Source organism: Ovis canadensis, chromosome 11 (assembly GCF_042477335.2).
Source record: "Ovis canadensis isolate MfBH-ARS-UI-01 breed Bighorn chromosome 11, ARS-UI_OviCan_v2, whole genome shotgun sequence".
In the NCBI taxonomy this organism is placed as follows: Eukaryota; Metazoa; Chordata; class Mammalia; order Artiodactyla; family Bovidae; genus Ovis; species Ovis canadensis.
In genome coordinates this window covers 39,252,345-39,272,459 of record NC_091255.1, presented here as the reverse complement: position 1 = coordinate 39,272,459, position 20,115 = coordinate 39,252,345, and positions in this window count along the sequence as shown.

Sequence of the window (20,115 nt, the reverse complement as noted above, 5' to 3'; positions counted from 1 at the left end):
CACATCCACTCATCCCAGACCAGCAGCTTCTGCGCAGATTTGTAAAATAAATCCTTTCTCAAACCAATATTGCAAAGCAATCATCCTTCGATTTAAAATAAGTGTAAGAAAAGGAAGAATGCGCACAGGCGTACACATGCCCATGCACGTGACACGCAAAACGACTGAAAGGGAACGAGTCATGAGGACATTACCAGTGCTTATCAGAGGGTAACAGAGCAGCAGGATGCGGCGTGATGCTCGCTGTCTTCCCTGTTACTTCCTAGATGTTCCCCGAGTCTCGTCTAGCCACACCCGACCAGAGCGGAGAGGTAACCAACCCAGCTGCCCAGCAATTTATGGCAGAGCCCAGGTGCCCAGCTGTGCTCGACAGAGATAAGAGTCACTAATGGAATAAATCAGCTTCTCTCTGACGAGTCTGAGCTGGAAAATGTCACACAAATGGTATGTGAGCAGTTGAGGCCAGGAGGTAGAAGGGGGCCGTATGTGAGCCAAAACATAAGAAATGAGAAACCATGTGTGAGAAGAGCCGGAAGTAAAATTGAGAAGGGGAAAATTGAGATTGCTAGTTAGTTGCGGGAAGAAAAGTGAAAAGGCAGAAATGGGAACCAAATGTGGAGAAGGAAGAGCCGTGAACTTCAGCTGCTGTTGGTCCTACAAATGCTGTGGACCTCATTGCAGACCTGGAGACCCCCCAGAACCACAGCTACTGGTCTTTAGGTGCTCATGAAACATCTTTTTCTCCTTTTGACAGTGTACAACATCTGAAAATAGTATATTTTGCACACACAAAAAACAAAAGTCTATAAACCCACCCAAAAGACAGGAAACGTGCAAATGTTTAATGTTAACATTGGTTATCTCTAAGTAGTGGAATTATAAGTAATTTATCTTTTCTTCTTTATACTTTTGGCATTTTTCAAGTTTTCCACCACAAACATATAGTACTTTTATAATCACTTATAAAACAAACGCTGTTTTAAATGGCATGTGTGTGACTATGTTCTGTTGACCTCACTCTGATAAAAACCTTCATAAATTTCACCACAAGTTTCCTTGCTAAACAAAGACCAAGACCTTCACTGATATGCATCTATTTCCCACATTTTTTACAACCAAACTAAATAGCCCAGTGGAGCTGATCTGGGCCAGAGTTTGGGTCCAAGGTCAATAGATTTCCCCTGCAGTGGCTATGTGGACCCAACATACTTAGAATGGTCACCCATTGACTCATCTAATAAATGCGAGTGTTCTTGAGAAGGAAACGTGTGTCCATCTGAGCACTGTAGTCATCAGCCCGTTCCTCCTGAGTCCTCTTTCACGTTTCTCTTCTCAAGAGGAGAAACAATCCCAAGCAGACAATTTCAAAGGGACAAACTCAAAGAGGGCACTCGCTGTGGAAGTAAGCGTGCAACCTCCTTCTTCACCCTCCAGAGACTGTCACCACCCCCCAACTCAGTCCCAACTCTGAGTCTTTGAAGAGTGACCCTGCTGTGTGTTGTGCTCAGTTGCTCAGTTGAGTCTGACTCTTTGTGACCCCATGGACTGTGGCCCCCCAGGCTCCTCTGTCCATGGGATTTCCCAGGCAAGAATACTGGAGTGGGTTGCCATTTCCTTCTCCAGGAGATCTTCCCAACCCAGGAATTGAACCCAAGTTCCCTGCATCTCCTGCACTGGCAGGTGGATTCTTTACCACTGAGCCACCTAGGAAGTGACCTTGACTCCCATCAAATATTCTTCTCCTTGGAATAAAATAGATGAGGTGAAAGCTTGTAGAAGTTCTAAAACAAAAGCGTGTGAAATCTTGAATAAGACACTGAACCTTTTGGAACTTCCATTTTTAGCTACAAGATGACAGAGCGGAACTAGTCCCGGAGGTGATCTGGAATGTTCCAGCAGCTCAAAGATCTATGCTTTGAGAAGCTATAAAAAGGAGCAGGGCAACCCCGGTGGACAGAGATGCCATGATGCTTCCCGGGCCTCTCTGGGACCATTTGGAGCCCCCCAGATGCTGCCCCTAGACAAACAGATGCCCCCTTCTCCACCACCCGTTCAAGCTTCGGCATCCTTGCTTACAGGTGTGCTGTTGCAGATACACTGCTGAGAGCTGGGCACTTGCTATGTTCACATGACCCGTCAAACTCTGGGTTTCGCTCTTAAGAAAATTTCTGATATGTGTTTAAGACACAGCTAGCAAAATAACTAGCTGGTTCTCAAAGTCTTGAACTTTTAAAAGGCTTCTCAAGTACCAACTCAGGCTCCAAAGATAAATTTGAAAGGAGTGCAGTTGAAATGAATCATAAACATGTGGATTAAATTTCCCACAAGGACCCAACCTTTTGAAAACGGAGAGAAATATGCTTGGGGAGAAAAAAAAAGTCTTAATTCTACAAAAATCAAAATCTTCTCTAAAAAGAATGAGATGTTTGCCAAATGCTTGAGTTAAGGGGGAAATACGTCAGTGTAATATCTCCTTTGATCTGATCTGCAGATAATCCGAACGGCTGCTCGCTGTGTTCAGCAGAGCCCCATGGGTGCTTGCCAGCCTCGGGCGTGACCTCAGGGTCCCTAGGTGATGTGCGAGCTCCACCGGGGAACCCACCTTGGCCTTCCAATCTGCTTATCAACACTGGCCTTCCAAACTGGTCATCAACCCTTAGAACTTGGGTCAAGTTCTAAGCCCCACATGGTTAGTGATGACATCAGATGAAACCACACCTTCAGGATTTTTTATTTTAGGAAACATCCCCCATCAATCACATGGACGAAAAACTCGTTCAGAATCCTAGGACCCATGCTCGGGGGGTCCAGACAGCCTGAACCCTTCGCAACTGCTGCTTTCCTCGTCCCCTCAGAGCATCCCCTGCAGACTGCTTCCCCACACACACTACCTCCAGAGCTTTTCTTTTCCTACTAGCAAACTACTCATCAGAGTTTCCCATGGGCTGTCTCTGCATGCACATCAATCACTCCTTGCCAAACCCCTGAAATTGGGCTCCTGCCCCAATGTTTTCCATCATTCCTGTCCTCGCGGAAGCACTGGTCACCCTGAGCCATGGTCCACTTTTGAATCTTTTCTCCCTTGAATTCTGGGAGAGGATGAGTTTCTGGTCACCCTCTTGTTCTTGCTGTAGCCATCTCACCCACCCCTGCCCCAGGAAAAGCCCTGGTGGCCAGCACTGCCCCTAACCAAGCCGCACTGCCCACTCCAGCCTTCAGGGGGCGGTCACCGAGCCGCGCTTGACCCTCCAACTTTCCTCCTTATGCTTTCCCTATTGTCCTTTCCTCTCTGACTCATCGACGTCCTAGTGTTTCCTTTTCATACCAAGATTTCCCAGTCCAGTACGTTTACTCTTAGCTACTATGCCAACAGAGCAAAAGTCCTCCCCATTCACCCAGACTGCCCTTAAATACCAACTGTTGATACTTCATAACAATCACCAGTTTGCTCTCCAATTCCCCACCCCCCAAAAAGGGCTGATTTCCTTCTAAACACACAAATCCCCACAGGATGCATCTTATTTATGGCTTTCATCCTTCTTGTGGTTGTTCAGTTGCTCAGTTGTATCTAATTCTTTGTGACCCCATGGAATGCAGCACACCAGGCTTCCCTGTCTTTGACCCTCTCCCTGAGTTTCTTCAGCTTAGGTCCACTGAACTGGTGATGCCATCCAACCATCTCATCCTCTGTCGCCCCCTTCTCCTCCTGCCCTCAATCTTTCCCAGCATCAGGGTCTTTTCTAGTAAGTCGGCTCTTCGCGTCAGGTGTTCAGAATATTGGAGCTTCAGCTTCAGCATCAATCTTTCCAGTGAATATTCAGGGTTGACTGCCTTTAGGATTGACAGAAGGCAGTGGCACCCCACTCCAGTACTCTTGCCTAGAAAATCCCATGGACAGAGGAGCCTGGAGGGCTGCAGTCCATGGGGTTGCTAAGAGTCAGACACAACTGAGCAACTTCACTTTCACTTTTCACTTTCTGGTATTGGAGAAGGAAATGCCAACCCACTCCAGTGTTCTTGCCTGGAGAATCCCAGGGATGGGGGAGTCTGGTGGGCTGCCATCTATGGGGTCGCACAGAGTCGGACACGACTGAAGCGACTTAGCAGCAGCAGCAGCAGTTTCATAATAGTTATTTGTATACTTGTGTCATTGCCTTTATCAAAAACACTCCCTGAGGACGAGGACACTGGCCCCTGTGTTTCTGCATCCCACAGAGGGCCCAGCATCGTGCTCTGTATGTAGTGATGTTGTGAAAAGGAGAGAGCCCTCTCTGGGTGTCAGCCTCCTCACCTATTAGAATTGGCAGGCTTGGCAGGACAAGCATTAGAGGCACTACCAGTACAGGACTCCTGGTTCACTCCAGCTCTCCCGGCCTTCACGGAGGCTGGAAAACCAAGTGGGAACCCTTGCAGACTGGAAATGGCACGTGGGGCAGGGTAGGAACATCAGCTCTGAGCTTTGAGACCCACTAATGAGCTTTTCACAGAGGCTCCCTTGTCCTTTGGCAGTGACACCGTAAAGCAGGCCTCCGAGCGTGTCAAGAGCCCCAGATGAACAGTCCTGTTTTGCTGAATGAACTGGATGGGGCCAGACGAGGTGACAGAACATCATTCCCCACATAAGCCACTTCTGTAAATAACCTCCTATCGATTTTCTAAGAATGAACCTATAAAAGTTGTTTTCTAAGCTTTGCAGATAGACTCTGTCTATTTTATAAACACTTTCTCAGATTTATGTCTGGCCTATAAAAACTAGGCCTGGCCTTTGCTTGAGGGCAGGAGAATCCTCTTTGGCTCTGATGCCCTGGAGCTCCCCTCTCGTGCTAGTGGCTGAGTCGATGCCGGGGCCTTCCTCGAGGTGAATCTTCCTTATAAGGAGGTCTTTTTTTTTTTCTCTCTCTCTTTTAATACTTCAGTAACCATCTCCACTTTGGAGAGCCTCCAAGGCAGACTGCCCATATACCTAGCTGTGAAGCCAAGACAGCTCCAGCACGGTCCCAGCTTATTTAGACGAAACTTTGATAGCCAGAGTCCACTCTCCTGTCTCGGCCCAAACCTTGCAGTGCAGCCAGAAGTCTGCCGGGAGGAGAGGCATGCGGAAGGCAGTGAGCTTACTGTCACCTGTAAACCGGCACAGGCATGTTCTGCCTGAGTCATCTGCGTTACAGGAAAGGACTTTTGATCAAAGGCAGTAGCATGTGTGCAGACTCCTCCTAAGGCCTCAGTGAACGCATTAGGTTTTCAGGAAAAAATAAGCCTGTTCTGCAGGTTTCTTTGGGGATGAAGCACAGAGTACTTGAGGGCGGCGGGGGGGATGGGGAGTGGGCAGGGGACAAACAGAACACAATGTCTTTGATCTCCCTTCATTAGAGGTTTCTTGTATCCTGACCTGCCTTGTTCATTTTAGAAGGCTTTCGATGGTTACTATGAACCCTGGAAAGACTTGCCTTTTAAAGGAGCTAAGCAAAGAGTTGACTCATCGGAGAAGACTTTGATGCTGGGAGGGATTGGGGGCAGGAGGAGAAGGGGACGACCGAGGATGACATGGCTGGATGGCATCACTGACTCGATGGACGCGACTCTGAGTGAATTCCAGGAGTTGGTGATGGACAGGGAGGCCTGGCGTGCTGTGATTCATGGGGTCGCAAAGAGTCGGACACGACTGAGCGACTGAACTGAACTGAACTGAAGCAGAGAGAACTTGAACCCCATCGCCACTGGAAAATAAAGTCAAAATGGAAGCTCCGTCTAGATCTAGACAGCACACCAGGCTCAGGCTGCACCCTCTTCCTCGTACCCCTAAGCCTGGAATCAGCAGAAGAAGGTAGTTCACAGTAAAGCTGAAAAAACTGCTGCCCTCAGTAGGCCAGAAATTAGAAGACGACACTGACAGAAGACGTCGATAATGCAATGGCAGAAGTAGTCAGGGGCTGCCTCCGCCTCCCCCAACCCCTTCCCCGCAAGCCCCCTCACCATCTTGTTAAGTGTAAAGACCACAACTCAAACTGACCACTCACCAGCTCTCTGCCAGACCACACAACAGAAACAGTCTGGTCATGCCAACCTGCCTGGGGAGCAGTCCCTGCCAGGTGGCCAAGTCAGAAGCCAGCATCACTAGAACTTGGCTCCCAGTTTACCACCCAGCCCCCTGCTCCACAACCCTCTCAACGTTACCTCTCAGCTCCAGGTTTTTCACCCAGAAGCTCTCACATGTCCCCAGTCTCCTCTCAGAAAACCTTGGCCTCTTCCTTGCACAACAGAGTCCTTAACAATAGGCATCACCACCACTGTCTCAAGTTGGCGTTTTCCTCCTAAATCCATTTGTATCAAAACCCCAAAATAGAAAGCTTACTTTCTCTCCATCACCACTTCCAAACATTTCCCTGCTCCGAAAACCCAAACTTTCTGTAAGTAAAACACAGCCCTGGCATGGGTTCCATCACTTCATAAAAAAACTGGAAAGATCTGCACCAAAATATTAAACAAGCATCTGTGCATAATGAGATGGGTGGGTGACTTAATTTCTTCTTTGTGTTGTTCTCTTTTACTGAATATGCATTGCCTTTTTTCACCTTCTTACTTTTTGTCATCTATTTCTTCTACATATAATTTCTTTTTCTGGTTTTCTCTTGCTAACCTTATGACTTGAATAATTCATTCACTCACTTTTCAATCTTTTGTTTTTTCTATTATATAAATCTGATCCTCACCTTTTGGCACATATTGCAATGATTATGAAGAGGTTCTACTTATTTCACAATTTCCAATACAATTTCATCTTTAACTACTTCCTGTAAGTATATTTATTTCACTTCCAAAGAACAGGAGATTTTCATCTTTACTTTAAAAATGTACATAGTGATCAAGGAATATATTCTTGTATTTATTTTTTACTTGGGGGATGGCTGCTTTACAATATTGTGTTGGTTTCTGCTACACACCAACATGAATCAGCCACAGGTATACACACACATTTCCTTCCTCTTGAATCTCCCTCCCAAGGAATATATTTTATATGATACCAATTATGTGGTGTTTATAGTCAGTAAATATGTACTTTCAAAAAAGTGGCGGGAGGTTTATATCCAAGAATATGTACTTTGACATTAAGTCATCTTTGTTAATCATGACTGAAGCATTAAGTCACCTTTGTTAATCATGTTGCTCATATCTAGTACAGCCTGACTAATATTTTGTCTTCCTTCATTAGTTTCTGGTACAGATACGTTAACATCTCTTACCATCATCGCAAATTTGTTAATTTTTCTTTGAAGTTCTGTCCATTGTTTCCTTATATATTTGAGTCTAGGTTATTAGACTAGCTTTGTTGTACCTTACCTGTGAATTTTTTCACTTATCACTCATATAATCTTCATCTACACCAATGCTATTTGCTTTCAAATTAACTTTATCTGATAAGAACACCACTAATCAAATTTCCTCTCGTTAGTGCTTTCCTGGTTCATGTTTTTTTCCTCAATTTTTGACCATTTTTCTCCTTGTCTGAATTCTATTAAATGGGTAATGTTTTCTTCATTCTCCTCTGCCCCTTTGCCAGCTTGAAAATTATACATTTTAATCTATGCTTATGCATACTTGACACCTTAAAAAAAGAAAAGTCAATCGAAGTCTCTCACCGCCAGGCCTTAGAGCCACTCAGTTCTGGTCTCCCTTCCCCCATCTGCCACTTCATTGTTTTAGTATTTTAATTTCTCCCTGTTTGCAATCCTCTCCTCTTGTTTGTAAGTCAATGTTTAGCGCTATGAGAACATTCAACTTGTTTCATATCACTGTAACTCCAACCCCTCTTCAAACCTCTGTATTCAATTTTCTCCTTTCTGATGTACATACTTCAGTAGTTATTTCAGCAAAGCTTCTTTGCTAAAGAGCTGAAAATGCTCTTTATTTCCCCCACCCCACTGTTGAATGATACTTTTAGCTGGGTATAGAATTCTAGGATAATGGTTGTTTCCATTAGCTGACTGACAGCATATTTACACTGTATCCTGACAAATAATATTACTTATGAAGAACCTGCTGTCAGCCTCACAGTTGTGAGCATTCTTTTATTCTGTAGCTATATTTGAAATTTTTCCCTTCCCAATATCTTATAGTTTTACCTCAGTGTGTCTAGATATAGATTACAGTCCTGCTTGGGACTCTATTATTTTAGTCTAAAGGTTTATGCTGCTGCTGCTGCTGCTGCTAAGTCACTTCAGTTGTGTCCGACTCTTAGCAACCCCATGAACTGCAGCCCACCAGGCTCCCCCGTCCCTGGGATTCTCCAGGCAAGAACACTGGAGTGGGTTGCCATTTCCTTCTCCAATGCAGGAAAGTGAAAAGTGAAAGTGAAGTCTCTCAGTCGTGTCTGACTCTTAGCAACCCCATGGACTGCAGCCTACCTGGCTCCTCCGTCCATGGGATTTTCCAGGCAAGAGTACTGGAGTGGGGTGCCACTGCCTTCTCGCTAAAGGTTTATGTTTTGTTTCAAATCTGGAGAATTTTCTGCCGTGGTCTTTTTAATTATCTCCTCTCCTGCACTGTCACCGCTTTCTTCTGGTGGAACTTCTACTCAGTACCTATACCAGATCTTCTCATTACAGGTTTCAATCTCTTTTTTCACGATTTTAATCTCATCCTATCTCTGCGCCCCATTCTGAGTGGCTTCCTCAGATCTGTCTTCTAACTCTAATTCCTTACGGTCTTTTTACATTTTAGTTGCTATTGTTATCATTTCTGGAAGTGATATTCTTTTTCAAGTCTGAGTGATTTAAACAGTACCTTTTTTCGTGCTTCTCGTTTCACTTTTAATAATTCTTAAAGTACTTTAGGATCTTTTAGATTTTCCTCTTTTGCAAACAGTATGATATTACTTTCTGTTTATAGTGTTTACTTTTTCAAAAAATATTTGAGGGCCTATAGACATGTTTTGGAGACACTGTGTTTGGTTCTAGATCAGCACAATAAGGTGCATACTACAATGAAATGCATGAATTTTTTTGGTTTCCCAGTGCATATAAAAGTGATGTTTACACTATACTGTACACTCTTGCCTGGAAAATCCCATGGACAGAGGAGCCTGGTAGGCTGCAGTCCATGGGGTTGCTAAGAGTCAGACACGACTGAGAGACTTCACTTTCACTTTTCACTTTCATGCATTGGAGAAGGAAATGGCAACCCACTCCAGTGTTCTCACCTGAAGAATCCCAGGGACGGGGGAGCCTGGTGGGCTGCCATCTATGGGGTCGCACAGAGTTGGACACGACTGAAGCAACTTAGCAGCAGCAGCAGCAGTAGTCAAATAAGTGTGCAATAAAGTAGCATTATGTCTAGAAAAACAATGAGTATACCTTAATTTAAAGTTACTGCTAAAAAAGGCTAACCATCATCTGAATCTTCAGCAAGTCATAGTGCTAATACTAAAGATCACTGATCACAGATCACCATAACAGATATAATAATGAAAATGCTTGAAACATGGCAAGGATTACCAAAAGATGACATAGAGATCAAAGTGTGCAAATGGTGTTGGAAAAATAGCAATGACAGACTTGCTCCACACAGCATTGCCACAGACCTTAAATATGTAAAATATGAGGTCACCTGCAAAGCACAATAAAGCTATAGCAGGAACCAGGCACTGCTCCTGGGACTTGAAATACATTGGTGCACAGAAGATACAAAGCTCCCCGGGGCTTGCCTTCTAGTGGAGGGAGAGACGCAAGATACACAATATCTGAAGTACAACATCAGAGGGTGATAAAGCTAAGGAAAAAAAAAAAAAGCAGGAAAGGTGGAGGGCAGGGATAGAGGCTACAATTTTAGATAGAATTGTCCTCAAGGAGACTTGTATAATGTAGAACAAGAAAAAAGACCCCACGGTTATCAAAAAGAACATGATTCCTGGCAGAGGGGACCATGAGTATAAAGTCTAAGACAGAATTGCTCCTTCACTGTTGGGAGTAGAAATAATGGTACCAGTGCGGCTAGAGGAAAGAGAGCCAGAGGGAAGGCACAAGGTGAGATCAGAGGAAGGACAAGTGACAGATATCAGAACCCCTGAAAGGACTGTGGCTTTTCTTAAGTGAGATTGGAAGCCTTCGGAGAGATTTAATCAGAGGAATGACATAATCTGATCTATATTGTTAAGATAACTCTGGATGCTTTATAGTGAATGTACAAATTGGAGAAGGTCAGAATTAGAGGAACCAGCAGGAGCAGTGCCATAATCCAGTCAAGAAAGGATAGTGGCTTAGAGTCTAAGCCATTAGACCACAATAGGACCTGTAGAGGTGGTGTGTAGTCAGAGTATGCATACAGTTTAAAGACAGAGTCAACAGGGATTCGGTGTAAAACTGGATGTGGGGTTTGAGAAACACAGGGAAGACTCCATCTCATCACTCAAAGATGATGCCAGTATTTCTGGTCTGAGCTTTTTTGAAAGGACAGGATTACCATTAACAGCTACTGCTGTTGCTGCTGCTGCTGCTGCTAAGTCACTTCAGTCGTGTCCGACTCTGTGCGATCCCATAGACGGCAGCCCACCAGGCTCCCCCGTCCCTGGGATTCTCCACTGGAGTGGGTTGCCATTTCCTTCTCCAATGCACGGAAGAGAAAAGTGAAAGTGAAGTCGCTCAGTCGTGTCCGACCCTCAGCGACCCCATGGACTGCAGCCCTCCAGGCTCCTCTGTCCATGGGACTCTCTAGGCAAGAGTACTGGAGTGGGGTGCCATTGCCTTCTCTACCATTAACAGCAACAGGAAAAAACGCAGGAGGAATTCTGGGGAAGATTGGGAGTTTGTTTTGGATGCACTGTATCTATCTTCCATTGCTGTGTAACAAATGACCCCGAAACTTTGTAGATTAAACAGCCCAACTTCACTATCTCAGTGTCTGATCCCCACTAACTTGGGTGGTTCTGTTCAGGGTCGTTCACAGGGCCAAGTGAGAGGGGCAGGAGCTTAGATCCTTAAGGCCATCTTGGAGGCTAGCTGCCCCATGAGTCATATTTGAGATTCTCACTACACACCTCAGTAAAGCTATCTGGAAGGAAATCAAGAGTTGAGGGCCATCCAGAGTGAAGAGGGGCTTCTCAGGTGTCTTGGTGGTAAAGAATCTGCCTGCCAAGGCAGGAGACAGAAGAGATACGGGCTCAATCCCTAGGTTAGGAAGATCCCCTGGAATATGAAGTGACAACTCACTCCAAACTTCTTGCCTGGGAAATCCCACGGACAGGGGAGCCTGGCAGGCTACAGTCCACAGGGTCACAAAGGATGGGACACAACTGAGTACACACACACACACACACACACACACGTACACACGTATACACATACACACATGTACACACACATACACACATATACACACACGTACGCACACACACTGAAGAGGAGTGATCCAGGCTGGAGATAGAAATGGAGAAGTCAGAAGTATAAAGGGAGTATGTAGTAATACCCTGAGATGTCATCCAGGGAGTGAGCATAGACTTTTGAAGAAATGGACAGATGCTCCCTCGTGGTGCTCCATTGTTCACTTCCCCCGTGGAAATGTTGTGTGCCCTGAGTCATGAGACCACCCCCACACAGAGCAGTACTGAGCATTTATGCTGTGACCCCAGAGGCTTCACTCCTTCTATAGTAGTTTTTTTCTTGGCTGAGTTTCCTCACATCAAATGACCCTCTATTGTTTACATTTTTGATCCTGGGTCAGGAAGATCCCCTGGAGGAGGAAATGGCTACACACTCCAGAATTCTTGCCTATAAAATCCCATGGAAAGAGGAGGCTGGCAGGCTACAGTCTATGGGGTTGCAAAGAGTTAGGCACAACTGAGCAACTGAATGCACACACACACACACACACACACAGCTGATTCACTTTGCTGTACAGTAAAAACTAATACAATGTAAAGCAATGATACTCCAATAAAAAATTTTTTAAAGTAAATCTAAACATTGCCTATAAAAGGCTCAATAAAGTGCTTCCTATTTCCATCTCTCTACTCAGATTGTGCTCATTAATCCCTCCATTTAATTCCCAGTGTGTTAGTCACTCAGTCATGTCTGACTCTTTGCGATGTAGTGGTGACCCCATGGACTGTAGCCTTCCAGGCTCCTCCGTCCATGGCATTTTCCAGGCAAGAATACTAGAGTGGGTAGCCATTCTCTTCTCCAAGGGATCTTCCCAACCCAGGGGTCGAACCCAGGTCTCCCACATTGCAGGCAGATTCTTTACCATCTGAGCCACCAGGGAAGCCCTTAGTTCCTAGATATCGCCCTAAATGGCCCATTTCATAAATGATCTTCTCAGAATCTCTTTCCTGTGTTAGTATAACATTAAGTAGTGGCTCTCTCCCCTGAAATCACTTAAGAAAAAGAAGAAAAACCCAAGAAGAGATATTTCAGCCCTTCTATGGAGCGGACTTTGGTTCTTAACGTTTTTTTCTGTTCGGATCACATATGTGTGTTGAAACTGCTTTCATAAACTATATTTACTGAACCCAAAATCCTACCTTTTTAAATCACTATAAATGGTAAAAACCAAAGTTTCTTCTACCAAAGATTTGAAGACAAAACATGATGAATAGCAGTTTAACCTTTTTTTCAGTTGAGAAAACATTCTTTTGTTTATCATTAGGGAGAAGTGATCTTTTATCTTCCAATCGTGAAACCAAATGTGAATCTATTTGGACAATTAGAATCTATTTAGAGAACGAACAGAATCTGGAGGTCTGTTCACTAAGGACAATAACTAAACCTCAAACGTGATGTTTCAGGCTTGCGAGCCCACCTCTCGATCCAGCCAACTGTTACTTTCAACAACCGTCTCATTTTAAAGCAACTTCCAAAAAGGAGGCTGCTCCGTGTCTTATCTACAGGACTTGAGAACGTGATGGCAACCCCCTTTTGTGGCCCTAACACAGCCAGGAAGGAGGGTCCCAGAGTTCAAGCTATAACACTGTCCCTCCAGGCTACAAAGTACCAGAAGCAGAGTGAAGATGGGGGCCCAGGGACTCCCGCCTCCCTGGGGCTCCTGGCAAAGGCCAGCCCAACATGGCCCCATGTTGTTCCAATGGCCTTACTCCCCCTATCAGCCTTGGAAGGCACCATGGCCCATCTCCTGGCTGAAATTGGGCACCACAGGAAGCCAGGGTTCTCCGGCCCCTACTCCTCACATTTCTGTTCACCTCCCTACCCTCATCCAACACTGTATACTGTAAGTAAAACCTGGCTTCCCCTGAGGACACAGCTCTCCCTCGAGACCTCCGGGTGTTTAGCACCTTCTCCTTCACACACCTCAGGCCAAGGACCTGCAAATGGGGTCTGTGCTTCCTGCTCCTCCCAGCTGGTCCCTCTCTGCCCCCTTCCCCAGCACCCTCAGTCTCACCACTGGGCAGCCCTCTATGTCTCAGCTGTCAGCAGACTTCTAGAAGACTGCCCTTAGTTCCTTGAAGACTTAGTTCTCAATCCTCTTCATTAACACTCCTGCATCGTTCTTGGTTATCACCCACATGTGGATGATCTTGGGTGATCCGGTTCTTCCTTTAACTGTGCCCACCAGCCCCCAGCCCTAACTGCTTCTTCCTCATGAGTCGGTCATGACTGCCACCTGCTGTCCCAAGCTCATTCCTTGTAGCTGTCTGGACACCAACAATCCTGCAACCCCTCCAGGACCTCCAGCCATCCATCCAACAAGCTCCCTCCATCCTCATTCTTCTCATCCTCACTTCCCCTTCTCACTAAGTTTAGAACCCAGGGTCCATCGTGACCACTTCCTCGCCTGTTACCTCGACTCCTCTCCTCTCCCTCCTTTAGCGCCCTTGTCCCCTCCTGAGCCTTAACCTGTGCATCTGAACACGGCCAGAGGAAAACATCTGACCATGAGGACCAGTCACTATAAATGAATGGCCACAAGAGGGAGGGGATACCTGTGCACTGATGGCTGATTCACACTCTTGAACAGCAGAAACCAACACAACATTGTAAAGCAACTCTACTCCAATTAAAATTACAACACAAAACAAACGAACGGCCACCCACCCCAAGAGGGTGCACTCGGCCGTCTGCCACGTTGCCCTAGTCCCTTCATCCTGGGCAGCATCATCACCTCTGCCTTCAAGCTGCTCACATCCCCTCTGCTAGCGCCCTTGCTCCTGCTTTTCCTGACAGCACAGAAGAAACCAAAACCAAAAACGGAAGACAAGCCCTTCTGTGCATTCTTACTGCCCCACTTACCAAGCTAGTGGGTATATCTGTGCCCATTCAAACCTTTCCTGGCACCTTCCTATTTTTATGGATTAATTATCTATCCTCCTGGATAAAAGCTCATTCTTCCATTTGACCCTGGATCCCACAAGTTCTTACCTGTTCAGAGCTTTCGCTTCAACAACCCTGCCATCACTCCCCATCATCCATTTTTCCATCCCTCTTGCATAGTCTCTATCAGGATATACAATACTACATTATCTCCCACCTTGAAAAGAGGATCCCTTCTTTGACCTCAACTTCATGCAGGAGACTCTGGCTCGACTCCTGGGTTGGGAAGATCCCCTGGAGAAGGGAAAGGCTACCCATTCCAGTATCCTGGCCTGGAGTATACAGCCTGTAGAGCCCATGGGGTCCCAAAGAGCTGGACACGACTGAGCCACTTTTGCATTCCCTGTCACTTTCATGTTTGGTTACTGGAATTTTCCTGCTGTCCTTTAAAAGGTAAATTCCTGAAGGAGTCGGGGACATCAATTTGGACAGTTGCTCTCCCAGGCCCTCTTGAACCCATGGCAACCTGGTTCTGATCCCTGGTTCATACTCCTCCAATGAAGGTCATGCGCCAATGAAAGTCACATCCCATGATCAGTTCTCTGTACTTGACACAGATCCCCCCACCCCATCCCCACTCTCTCTACTTCTCATGTCCTCCTACCCCACTGGCCATGCCCTTTGACCTCCTCCTTTGGTTCTGTTTCACTCTTCCAGCCTCTAAATGCTGGAGGACCCAAGGCCCCATCCTGGAAACTCTTCTCTGGCTGGCTGATTAAATCCCAAATCCTGGCTTCCTAAACCATCTGCAGCTGACACTCTGTTCCTGAACTCTAGACTCCTGCCTCTCCACCTGGACACCAAAGATCCTCTCCAGCTTAACATGTCTTCAATCAAACTCTCATTTCTATGCCGTCAAAACCTGTTCTTCTCCGCTTCAACAAGCAGCGGCTCCATCCTCTCAGCACCAGAAGCCTGAAGAGCATCCTCCCAGCACCCTCTGCACTCAGGGCCTGTGTCCACTCTACCCATGATCCCACTGGCTCTTCAAAGGAAACTAATACTGAGCCCCTCCCCAGATTTATTTCTTTTTCTCTAGACCACACAGCTATCTGATATTTTTGTTTGTTTATTGACTGCTTTCATCAAGAATTCTTTCTTTAGAGAAGGGGCTGTATTTTCTGATATATACATGAATGCATGCCAAGTCACTTCAGTCATGTCCGACTCTTTCCGACCCCATGGACTGTAGCCCACCAGGCTCCTCTGTCTGTGGGATTCTCCAGGCAAGAATACTGGAGTGGGCAGCCACTGCCTTCTCCAGGGGATCTTCCCAACCCCATAGATTGAACCCACGTCTCTTAGGTCTCCTGCATGAACAGGCAGTTTCCCTTCCACTAGCGCCACCTGGGAAGCCCAATATATACATATACATATATATTCACCACTATGTCCCCAGAGTCAGGAGAAGTGCCTACTACCTAGGGTGTGCTCAATGCTATTTGAATGAATGAAAGAATAAGGAGATGAATACATCTCTTCAATGAGATTTGACACTCTACTCTGCATGAAGAGCTGAGCTGAGACTGCTGCTTTGTTGTGATAAGAGAAATGTGTTTAGTGACAGAAGCTTTCTTGTACTTTACCATCCACCCCAGTCTCAACCTCTTATAATTAACCTGAGGATTCTTCCCCAAGCTGTCAGGCCTCAACTGTTTTTGGCTTTCAGACTAGACCAACCATTTCCTTGTTGTACGAAAGAATACGGCTCAAGAGTGCTCTTATTTTGATGGCCCAGGTCATCCTGCGAGCATCCTTCACATTCCTGTTGAATCTTTACCTGACCAAACTGCCCTCCACTGCCCACCCATTAACATCTTTTTCTCACTCCTGTCCTGCTTTTCATAAAAGTTTAGTTCTGCCGGCAAACTCTCTGGTCACATCTTTGCTGGAGCACCAGTGCTTTAGTTTCTCAAATTCCCTCCAGATTACAGGATTAAGGGTCAAAGATGGGGATCTGGAGAAAAGAAAATGCTTTGATATAAACCTGACAGAGAAAAGGAGAAATGTGTAAGCCTTTTTTCCACACCTGTTTCTTTTCAACTGTACTGCAAGCCTGTAGCTCAGTTCCTACTCTGAAAACTCTGGAAAAATCAAATCTTAAAACTGAAAGGATTCAGTGACTTCCCTGGTGGTCCAGTGGCTAAGACTCCACACTCCCCATGCAAGGGGCCCAGGTTCCATCCCTGGTCAGGGAATGAGATCCCATATGCTGCAACTAAGACCTGGTATAGCCAAATAAATAAAATAAATGTTTTTTTAATAAAACTAAAAGACCTCAGGAAGTCTCAGACTTTCATGTCAAGACAACAGATATCAACAGCCAAATCCCAGTTGTACCAGCAGTTAGTTTGTGGGATCAACCATCTTTTTTTTTCTTTCCCTAGCTGAGAAATCCAAGTGTCCCTAATGAGGAAATATACCAGTATGGATTCAGAGAGGCATTCCAAGGAACCCAACCAAAATGTGCTCCCTCCTCCAAGCAGCTCTCCGATTGCATCTGAGACTAAAGACTCCTCCCCGTAAGGTGTACTGAGGTCACTGATTTCGAGTATCTTGGACTCAGTCCCATCTGCTTTGGTCACCATTTTCCTCTGCACCACCTTGGTCTTTCTAAACAATGGGATCTGTGAGGTATGAAATCTCTGCATGTTTAAATATCTGCCTTCTGCAGTACAGAATAGATCCTTAACAAGGCTTTGATAAGTGAACACAAGAACAGAAAAGGTAAGAGGGAACAGATCACCTGACCATCTCAAAAAAAGCAAATTATATTCTTTGGGATTCCCTCGGGGGAGGGGGCATGTTTTGACGACTGCTGTCTCCTGTACTTGTCTCAGAACCCATCTTTCTGCTTCTTATAGTTTATCACTGAGGTTCAGTTCCACCACAAATCCCAGAGCAGCCTCCAGATGCATCTCTTGTACTAGAATTTTGTTCCAAAGTCCTGCTTCACTTCAAGTGCTTTAACAAGCAGCCTCTAGTCCCAAAGGGATGTGACTGAGTCTCACTCCTCTGAAGTGGGAAAAACAGTAGCCCAGGACTAAGGACAGTCCGGGCATCTGCACTCATCATGAGGAGGGTGAAGGGTCCCAGGGAGGGAGGACCCAGTCCCTGGCCCCTGGAGAGAAGCCATTCTTCCCTCTTCATGTCTTAAGCTCCAATCCCATATCCTCGGCTGCCTGATGCTGCCTCCAGGAGAAGACGTCCAACAAGGCAGAAACAAGTTGGTTCTACAGCAGCGTTAGTTATAATAGCCCAGAACTGGAAGCAACTCGAGTGTAGCTATCAGCAGATGAACAGAGAAACAAGGTGTTGTGGATCCATACTATGGAATATTCAGCTCAGCTCAGTTCAGTGCAGTCGCTCAGTCATGTCTGACCCTTTGTTCCTGCATGGACTGCAGGTCTCCCTGTTCACCACCAACCTGTGGAGTTTACCCAAACTCATGTCCACTGAGTCAGTGATGAGATCCAACCATCTCATCCTCTGTTTTCCCCTTCTTCTCCTGCCTTCAATCTTTCCCAGCATCAGGGTCTTTTCCAGTGAGTCAGCTCTTCGCATCAGGTGGCCAAATATTGGAGTTTCAGTTTCAACATCAGTTCTTCCAGTGAACACATAGGATCCCCTTTAGGATGGACTGGTTGGATCTCCTTGCAGTCCAAGGGACTCTCAAGGGTCTTCTTCAACACCACAGTTCAAAAGCATCCATTTTTTGGCACTCAGCTTTCTTTATAGTCCAACTCTCATATCCATACATGACTACTGGAGAAAGCATAGCCTTGACTAGATGGACCTTTGTTGGCAAAGTAATGTCTCTGCTTTTTAATATGCTATCTAGGTTGGTCATAACTTACCTGCCAAGGAATAAGCATCTTTTAATTTCATGGCTGCAGTCACCATCTGCAGTGATTTTGGAGCCCACAAAAATAAAGTCTGACACTATTTCCACTGTTTCCCCATCTATTTCCCATGAAGTGATGGGACTGGATGCAATGATCTTAGTTTTCTAAATGTTGAGTTTTAAGCCAACTTTTTCACTCTCCTCTTTCACTTTCATCAAGAGGTTCTTTAGTTCCTCTTCACTTTCTGCCATAAGGGTGGTGTCATCTGCATACCTGAGGTTATTGATATTTCTCCAGACATTCTTGATTCCAGCTTGTGCTTCATCCAGCCCAGCATTTCTCATGATGTACTCTGCAAATAAGTTAAATAAGTAGGGTGACAATATACAGCCTTGACGTACTCCTTTTCCTAGTTGGAATCAGTCTATTGTTTCATGTCCAGTTCTAACTGTTGCTTCCTGACCTGTATACAGATTTCTCAGGAGGCAGGTCAGGTGGTCTGGTATTCCCATCTCTTTCAGAATTTTCCACAGTTTATTGTGATCCACACAGTCAAAGGCTTTGACGTAGTCAATAAAGCAGAAATAGATGTTTCTCTGGTACTCTCTTGCTTATTTGATGATCCAGCAGACGTTGGCAATTTGATCTCTGGTTCCTCTGCCTTTTTGAAATCCAGCTTGAACATCTGGAAGTTCACAGTTCACGTACTGCTGAAGCCTGGCTTGGAGAATTTTGAGCATTACTTTACTAGCGTGTGAGATGAGTGCAATTGTGCAGTACTTTGAGCATTCTTTGGCATTGTCTTTCTTTGGGATTGGAATGAAAACTGAACTTTTCCAGTCCTGTGGCCACTGCTGAGCTTTCCAAACTTGCTGGCATACTGAGTGCAGCACTTTCACAGCATCATCTTTCAGGATTTGAAGTAGCTCAACTGGAAGTCCATCACCTCCACTAGCTTTGTTCGTAGTGATGCTTCCTAAGGCTTACTTGACTTCACATTCCAGGATGTCTGGCTCTAGGTGAGTGATCACACCATTGTGATTATCTGGGTCATGAAGATCTTTTTCATACAGTTCTTCTGTGTATTCTTGCCACCTCTTCTTAGTATCTTCTGCTTCTGTTAGGTCCATTCCATTTCTGTCCTTTATTGAGCCCATCTTTGCATGAAATATTCCCTTGGTATCTCTAATTTTCTTGAAGAGATCTCAGTCTTTCCCATTCTATTGTTTTCCTCTATTTCTTTGCACTGATCACTGAGAAAGGTTTTCTTATCTCTCCGTGCTATTCTTTGGATCTCTGCATTCAAATCGGTATATCTTTCCTTTTCTCCTTTGCCTTTTACTTCTCTTCTTTTCACAGCTATTTGTAAGGCCTCCTCAGACAGCCATTTTGCTTTTTTGCATTTGTTTTTCTTGGGGATGGTCTTGATCCCTGCCTCCTATACAATGTCACAAACCTCTGTCCATAGTTCATCAGGCACTCTGACTATCAGATATAGTCCCTTAAATCTATTTCTCACTTCCACTGTATAATCGTAAGGGATTTGATTTAGGTCATGCCTGAATGGTCTAGTGGTTTTCCCTACTTTCTTCAATTTCAGTCTGAATTTGGCAATAAGGAGTTCATGATCTGAGCCACAGTCAGCTCCTGGTCTTGTTTTTGCTGACTTTATAGAGCTTCTCCATCTTTGGCTGCAAAGAATATAATCAATCTGATTTCGGTGTTGACCATCTGGTGATGTCCATGCTAGAGTCTTCTCTTGTGTTGTTGGAGTAGCGTGTTTGCTATGACCAGTGCATTCTCTTAGCAAAACTCTATTAGCCTTTGCCCTGATTTATTCTGTACTCCAAGGTCAAATTTGCCTGTTACTCCAGGTATCTCTTGACTTCCTACTTTTGCATTCCAGTCCCCTACAATGAAAAGGACATCTTTTGGGGGGTGTTAGCTCTAAAAGG